This window comes from Nelumbo lutea, chromosome 3 (assembly GCF_056320005.1).
Source record: "Nelumbo lutea isolate HS-2025 chromosome 3, American lotus-T2T, whole genome shotgun sequence".
NCBI classification, from domain to species: Eukaryota; Viridiplantae; Streptophyta; class Magnoliopsida; order Proteales; family Nelumbonaceae; genus Nelumbo; species Nelumbo lutea.
In genome coordinates, this window is record NC_142686.1 from 22,734,510 (window position 1) to 22,741,862 (window position 7,353).

Below are 7,353 nucleotides of genomic sequence, written 5' to 3' on the forward strand. Positions count from 1 at the left end.
CACATGAACAAGGAAGCAGACTCTGCTGGGGAAGAGGGAACCCCCCGAAGACCTCGACAAACAACCCCGGAGGACCTATCCAACTAGAACATGGATATTCAACTATAAATAGGTATTTCCCGCTCGAGGTAAGGGACATTTTAAAACCCTCAACTGACTAGAACATGGATATTCTTCTAATCCACTCATCCCGGTCAACCTCATCATCTTGCACTAAATTGACTGTCGGAGTGCTTACTCGGGAGCAACTCCTCAGCCTCTGACTCTTCCAGTGATAGCAAATCTCGATGTAAAGCTTCATACTTCCACCTCAGCCTCGTCCAGTTGACAAGATTATCTGATTGATGCCTCGATTCGGAACAAAGATCAGACAGCACCAAGTATTCAAGATACTCCATGGCTTATCTCTAATGGTAAATAGGTTTTAATTCACCGGCTTCTGTCCAGTAAATAGTTTTTTCCTTCACTAGATTCCGTCCATCATTGCTTCCAACTTATGGAGCTCCACTGAACATACTATCTCAGTGAAATCATTCTACACAAGGATCAATGAAAAGCATCCTAATAGTACTAACCATGTTTAACTGTATTTAGTTGTATCCAAATTCGATCAACTTATGCTTTTTCCTTCCAAGGTAGACAACAAATCTGCAGTTTTTCTGAATCTTAAACAATCAAAGATTTGCTAGAAATTAAAGAGCGACGGAACCAGGCATGAAAGAATATAAGAAACAATAATTTATAAAGAAAATGCGGAATGGCGTTACCTCTTGATGTAACCGTTTTTGGCCACGTACCAATGTTTTGTGATGTAAATTTTTTTGGCAAAGTACCTCGTTATTCGACCCGGTGGTGGCGTGCCTTAGTGACGAGCTACTTGGTGGCGAACTCCCTGGGGGAGAACTGCTTGGTAACTAACTGCTTGGTGGCGAACTACCTGGTGGCGAACTGCCTTGGTGGCGGACTGCCTGGTGACGAACTCCCTGGTGGTGAACTGCCTTAGTGGCGAAGTGCCTGAGGGGCGAACTGCCTGGGGGCGAACTGCCTGGTGGCGAACTCCCTGGTGGCGAACTGCCTGGGGGCGAACTGCCTTGGTGGCGAACTGTCTGGGGGCGAACTGTCTGGGGGCGAACTGCCTGGAGGCGAACTGCCTGGGGGCGAATTGCCTGGTGGCGAACTGCCTTGGTGGCGAACTACTTGGGGGCGAACTGCCTTGGTGGCGAACTGCCTGGGGGCAAACTGCCTGGGGGCAAACTGCCTTGGTGGCGAACTGCCTGGAGGCGAACTGCCTGGGGGTGAATTGCCTGGTGGCGAACTACTTGGGGGCGAACTGCCTTGGTGGCGAACTGCCTGGAGGCGAATTGCCTGGTGGCGAACTCCCTACTAGGCGGTCGATGCCTTAGAGAATGTTGGAGCTCCCTGGTGCGGCGCAATCCGACTGCCCTCAGCATGAGGTGGTCTTCTTTCCTTTGTAGGCTACGGGAGATGAGGGACCTGCGAGAACTTCATCCTTTCCTCCTCTTTGTAGGTGGCGGGAGCTGAGAGACTTGCGAGAACTCCATCTTTTCCTCCTCTTTGTAGGTGGCGGGAGCTAAGGGGCCTCCGAGAACTCCATCTTTTCCTCCTCCTTGTAGGTGGCGGGAGTTGAGGGACCTCCGAGAACTCCATCTCTTCCTCCTCCTTGTAGGTGGGGGGAGCTGAGGGACTTCCGAGAACTGCATCTTTTCCTCCTCTTCGTAGGCAGCGGGAGCTGAAGGACCTACGAGAACCGAATCAGAGGTCCCAGGGGTACTTTCCCGGTGGGGGCTCTCTGATGCTTAAGTTAGCACTCTTATTGTAGAGAGCTTTGAAGATAATATGAGAGAGCTAGAGAGCAGGGTTACTTCCCTTTCTTTTCCATCCTCTTTCCCTTTGGGGGGTGAGGTCTTTATATACCGGAGTCTTCGCGGGTTAGGTGGGTGAAAAGCCTCCAAACGGTAAGACTCGTCGCATCCTGTCAAAACCGGGGTACGGTGGTGAACTCCTCGAGGTCGTCAGGCTGGCGCTTGTGTCAGGCGGCCAGGTCGACGCCTGGGCCGGGTTGTCAGAGGGGTGCCTGCATCAGTCGGCGGGTCAGTGTTTAGGCCAGGTCGTCAAGTCGGTGCCTGTGTCAGTCAGCGGGACAGTGTCTAGATCAGGTCGTCAGGCTGGCGCCTGTGTCAGTCGGCGGGTCAGTGTCTAGATCAGGTCGTCAAGCTGGCGCTTTGGTCGGATCATGCGCTAGGCTGGTCCAGGTCGGCCAGGTCGCGTAGGCCGTGCGCTAGGCCACGCGCAGTTCGTGCGTGCCGTGCGTAGGTCGCGCCAGGCCGGCCAGACAGGTGCCCGGGTGGGTCACCAACTTCGTAATTTTGTTGGCTGGGTGTTTTCCTAGTTGTCACGGAGTGCCATGTGTCACAATTTTACTGGAGGGCGAAATCAACCCTCATCACCTCTAAAAATTCGAGACGACTGTGATAGGAGGAGGGGGGGGGAGCTCCCTTTCTTCCTGTTGGATCCTCCATGGATGAACATTTATTAGCAATGATTCTCCTCCGTCTGTTCTCGAGCTATTCAACCGCAATATATTGGTTTATAGAGTTTCACTTAACACTACAGTTCAAAGCTGTTCGTTTTGGCCGGAACGTTGTCCACGGTTGGTGGACAGTGGACAGTGTACACAAGAGAAGGTGTGGATCCACACTAATTGCCTTTTAATTTTACACGAACGGTGGATTTGAGATTGAAAACTTGGTCCCACAACCTGAGCACCGTTCGCACAGATTAAGAGGAATCATTTGGTTGCGGGTGTTATATTGTTTCGCTTCGATTTAAACCAGGATAGTCGTGAGCCGATGAGAAAAGATTGGCAAGTTCGATTTTCTTTTCTTTTTTGGTGCCAGCTTCCTCGTGGATCCAAACAGCCCCGACTGTAAACCATGGCGTAAAGGTGAAGTGGGTTTTGGGTTGTCACTTGTCGATGGGATGGATACGTCCAGGAAGCCAGAGAAAATCATGTCAAGAAGAAAGTAGAAGAAGGCAAGCTCCATTTTTCTCTCTGTTTTCTTTGGTATCTTCCCTCGAAATCACCTTCTTTTAATCCTGTACATGCGTTTCAGAGGTAAACGCTAAGACTAGTTCCTTCCATAGCACAATTGATACCACATGGTAGGAGCAGAGCAAGAGTCGATACTCATTACTTCATTTTTGTTTCTTATTTATGAGCATTTGGTTGTAATGTATTCTTTTTAGCACAAAATTTTATGATTATCTGGTGTTCTAATAAACAGAGTGCTAAAGATTGCACCTTGATACAAAGTATAAGGATATGCCTTTGCCACTGCATTCAGCTGAAGATTAGAAAAAATAATTAAGACTAGAGAGGATGAGAAAAGTGAGAAAAGAAAATAGTACTGGTAGTCATTGGCTCATTGATCTGCTGAATTATATGCTTCAATGTGATTTCCCCTGTGTGATATGATGTCTAGCACAGATTATTTACAAGGAGGTTTGGACGAGTCTAATATAAATGATTTAATAGAACTTCTCTATGTTAGTGGTTCAGAACATCAAATGGTATCCATTTTTAGTGAGCTATGACTCCAAAATCATGACAATTGCTTAATCTTGATATCCAATTGATGAACTTACTTTGAAGTATATTGGTGGTGGTGACTTGAAATCAAGAAATTTATTCTGAATTCACAATCTTTTTAGTCACTCTGATCTTTAGCTATAGCTGTCCAAGAGTGGCCTACCAACAAAACGGATCAACGAAACCAAACCTTATTATCTGTAAAAACGCCTATTTGAGTGGTTATCTAGTCAAACATGCAGTAACTTATACTATTCTGGATTTCTAAGATATAAACTTTTGACTACTTTAAAATGTTCATCAAAGTTAAAAATGTCTTAGACATGCTTTGTAACATGCAACCTTTTTTGGATCAGTAACAACAATGAAAAAGAGTTTATTGATGATGAGTAAAAGAGAAAATCCCCATCATCCAATTAAACAAAATAAAACGAGAGGCACAAACGAGAGGCACCCCAAAACAACTCCGCCCTCCCAACCTTTCTCCAGCCAAGACGTCCACAAGAACAACAATTCAAGTATTTTAGTGGTTTGACAACATGCAACATTGTACATTTTCTCAAAATAGCACATAATTTTTAGATACATTTTCATTAGACATGTGGATATTTCACCTTTATTTCATAAAATAACTGAATACTTAGAAGCTTTTTGGAGAAATGGATGACATTTGTAAAAACGAGTATTATCTTTAGTTTCAGGATATGTTAACTACACAATGATTCTAGATTCAAGATGTACAACAAACAAGAGAAATCAAAAGAGATCAGCTTCCATCAGGGCAAACCTGTGCCCACACTATTCTAACAGCCTTTTCCAACCTTGCATTGGGAATATCTGTCCATAAAATAAAGCACATAAGTACGGAGATAATCTCAATATAAGGCAGTAAAGGCTGCTTGAATGGGCTTTGTCCTGACTGAAGCCGAACTCATATCAAAATACTAAATTAAGCACCATCATGCTGGATACAAATCAGTACCATTTATATATCATTATATTCAATCACAGAATGTTTGTATACAGATTTTTTTTTTGTGAGTAATAAAGAATATTTGTATACAGATATGGTAACCTACAATAATACAACCAACAAGTCCAAACAGAAATTTTGCTTCACTTCGTCATATGGAAAATTTGCACTTCCTATTTCACTTTTAACCATCAGTGTAAACAGTATATGTGAGTTCTCAAAACCAAAATTGGAAAAGAAAATAGCTAAACAAATAGGTGATTGTGATTCTGTGCCAAAGACATTTTAACAGGAGCAACATATCTCCTAAGTAGAGCAGTAGGGGTTGTGGATTAGTAAACGGTGTCTCATTTTTAGATTTCTAATGATGCGTTAATGGTGTCTCATTTTTTCATCAGGGTTCCTTGTAAAAAAATTCTGGGTACAAGTGTTAATTTGTTACTTGACATTTACTCTTTTTGTCAATGATTCATTTCTTTTGATATCTTTTATCCATGCATTATTTGATGAGTTCTTATTAATTGAACTTTCCAGCTTTACATAGCAAAATGAATCAGAAGGCACTTAAAGAATGTGATTATTACACTTCAAAGTATGCTGAATGTGCATCAGGAAGAACGATATCAATAATATGGCAGTGTCGGAAACAGGCAAAAGAGTTAAGTGAGTGTCTCTCCATCAGTAGTAAGCTCAGTTACTAACATGCTACAAGTTGCTTCCATTTGATGGACTTGTATTCCCTTTTCAATGTGATATTGTAATCATTATTTGTTCTGGCATATGTAGGTATTGAATGTGAACCAAGTATTAATCCTTTTTCAACTAGAGGCCATTGAAACCACTATTTTAAAAAGCATGTGAAGTGTGTGACTGGAGGTGCACCTCCAAGCGAGGCACTCAAAAAAAAAAAAAAAAAAAAAAACACCTTGAGGCGTATGCAGGAGGTGTGTATGCATCAAACACCTTTTGCATGAAGTGTACACCTTTTGTATGCCTCATCCACAACTCAAGAAAGAAAAAAAAAAAAAAAAAGGAGTAAAACAACAACAACAACAAGAAAGAAAACTACTCCTCTGAAGGAGGCCTATGCCTCCTTGTGCTCAGGAGGCCTACACCTCTTGCATTTGGAACCATGCCTCACACCTCCAGGTAGTGGCATACCTTGTATCACACCACTGCATTTTAAAGCATTGACCGAAACTATCAATTTTTCCAGTATGTGAAGTGTCTATTGGTTCAAGGGATTCAGCAACAACCAAACTTCTCTCATTTTCACACTTAAAACAGCATTATAAAACTTGAAACTGTTATCATCCAATTGTACCATCTTCATCATGATTTTTCTAATGATCACAAGTGTAACTTATTATTTACTCTTCAAGTGTGCCCTTTTACTTGGGACACCGACATTCAATAGGATTTGGGACATTTCACATACTTATTTCGTTAGGAGGCCATGAATAAGTCACTCATTCCTATTTATGATTTTGGACTAGTAAAATTTCTGCATTCACACACCACAGAGTCACAGACACAACATTTTGAAATGGTTCTGATCAACACTAGTTACTGTGAAAACAAGAACAGTAATGTTGATTAGGTCTTTCAAAATGTCCAAAGAAGCTTTGATGCTATGAGTTTTCTTTTTTCTTTTATTTTTGGCATTTCAAGGAGAGGGAGCTACACGATTCTGGGAGTAATAGCTCATCCCCAAAAATCATTAAATACTATTTTTCTTAATATTTACCAATCTGATCATCAAGTCAATGTCTTCTTGTGTCTAAAAGGTCCACTCATTCATGTCCTTCACTATGAATTAATGCCCTAATGCACTAAGGAATTTGGTGAAGTCTTATATGCTATTGTCTCCTTCAAGAAAAAAAAAATCTATCCATCTTTTCATGTCACTTTCTGGTCGTTTAACTATCAAAGACTGCCCCCCTGAAGTGACTCTGGGATCACTTACAAGATCAAAAGAAATTGTATTTCTGAAAAATAAAGAGGAGGATAAATTAATAAATAAAAGTGGAAGAGGGAACATGGATCCATGATTGAGATTGACTACATGGACCTTTGCCTGTTCCATGTATGTTCTATCATGTGTTTTCTTGATAGTTTTCTTTTGATTTGTATTTGTTTTGTATGATATTCATAATTTGTTCTGTTGCTGTGGATATTGCCCATTATCTTTCTGTGCACTTTATTTCAATCAATGATCTCAGGGGCTTTTGTTGCTGTGGATATTGTTCATTAACTGTAGACTGTAGTTTTTTATGTTTGTCTGCCAACAAAGCATTTTAATAGAAAAATATGTCATTTGAGAAAACCAAAATGCAGGAGTAGCCCTAAACCCATTATAAAAATACTTGGGAATAAATCTAAATGATACAAGAATATGGGTGATTTTGATCATGCATTTTCTCATTTTTCTTGGCAGCACCAATGACTCATGCTTTTTAACAGGAAGGCAAGGGATCTTCTGAAGTTTGAGCACATTTTCTAGCATCAAAGGAACTAAATAAGAGTTTTTCTAAAAAGTGCAAATGTTGAGGACATTTTTATGTACAGTTGAATGAAGACAGCATGTCTACAATCACATTTTGGTTTTTTGGCCCCCTTAATGCTTCTATTCATATTCCTCTGCTCACATGCTTTTTAACAGGTATTATATTCTTTTTCTGTGTTGATGTCAAAACCATGGGACAAAGAGTAAACATATCTCTTATTTGGATTTTGAAGAAAAACTTGAACCTCCCGTTTGCTCCTGATG

At 41.5% G+C, this 7,353-nt stretch overlaps 1 long non-coding RNA gene across 1 annotated transcript; it reads left to right on the top strand.

The window, feature by feature from the left end:
* Positions 1–2,503: 2,503 nt before the first annotated feature.
* On the top strand, positions 2,504–7,230 carry LOC148863579 (uncharacterized). Its single transcript, XR_016108907.1, has 3 exons — positions 2,504–3,054; positions 5,118–5,246; positions 7,047–7,230. It is a non-coding gene; the product is annotated as an uncharacterized LOC148863579 (long non-coding RNA).
* The last annotated feature ends 123 nt before the right edge of the window (positions 7,231–7,353 follow it).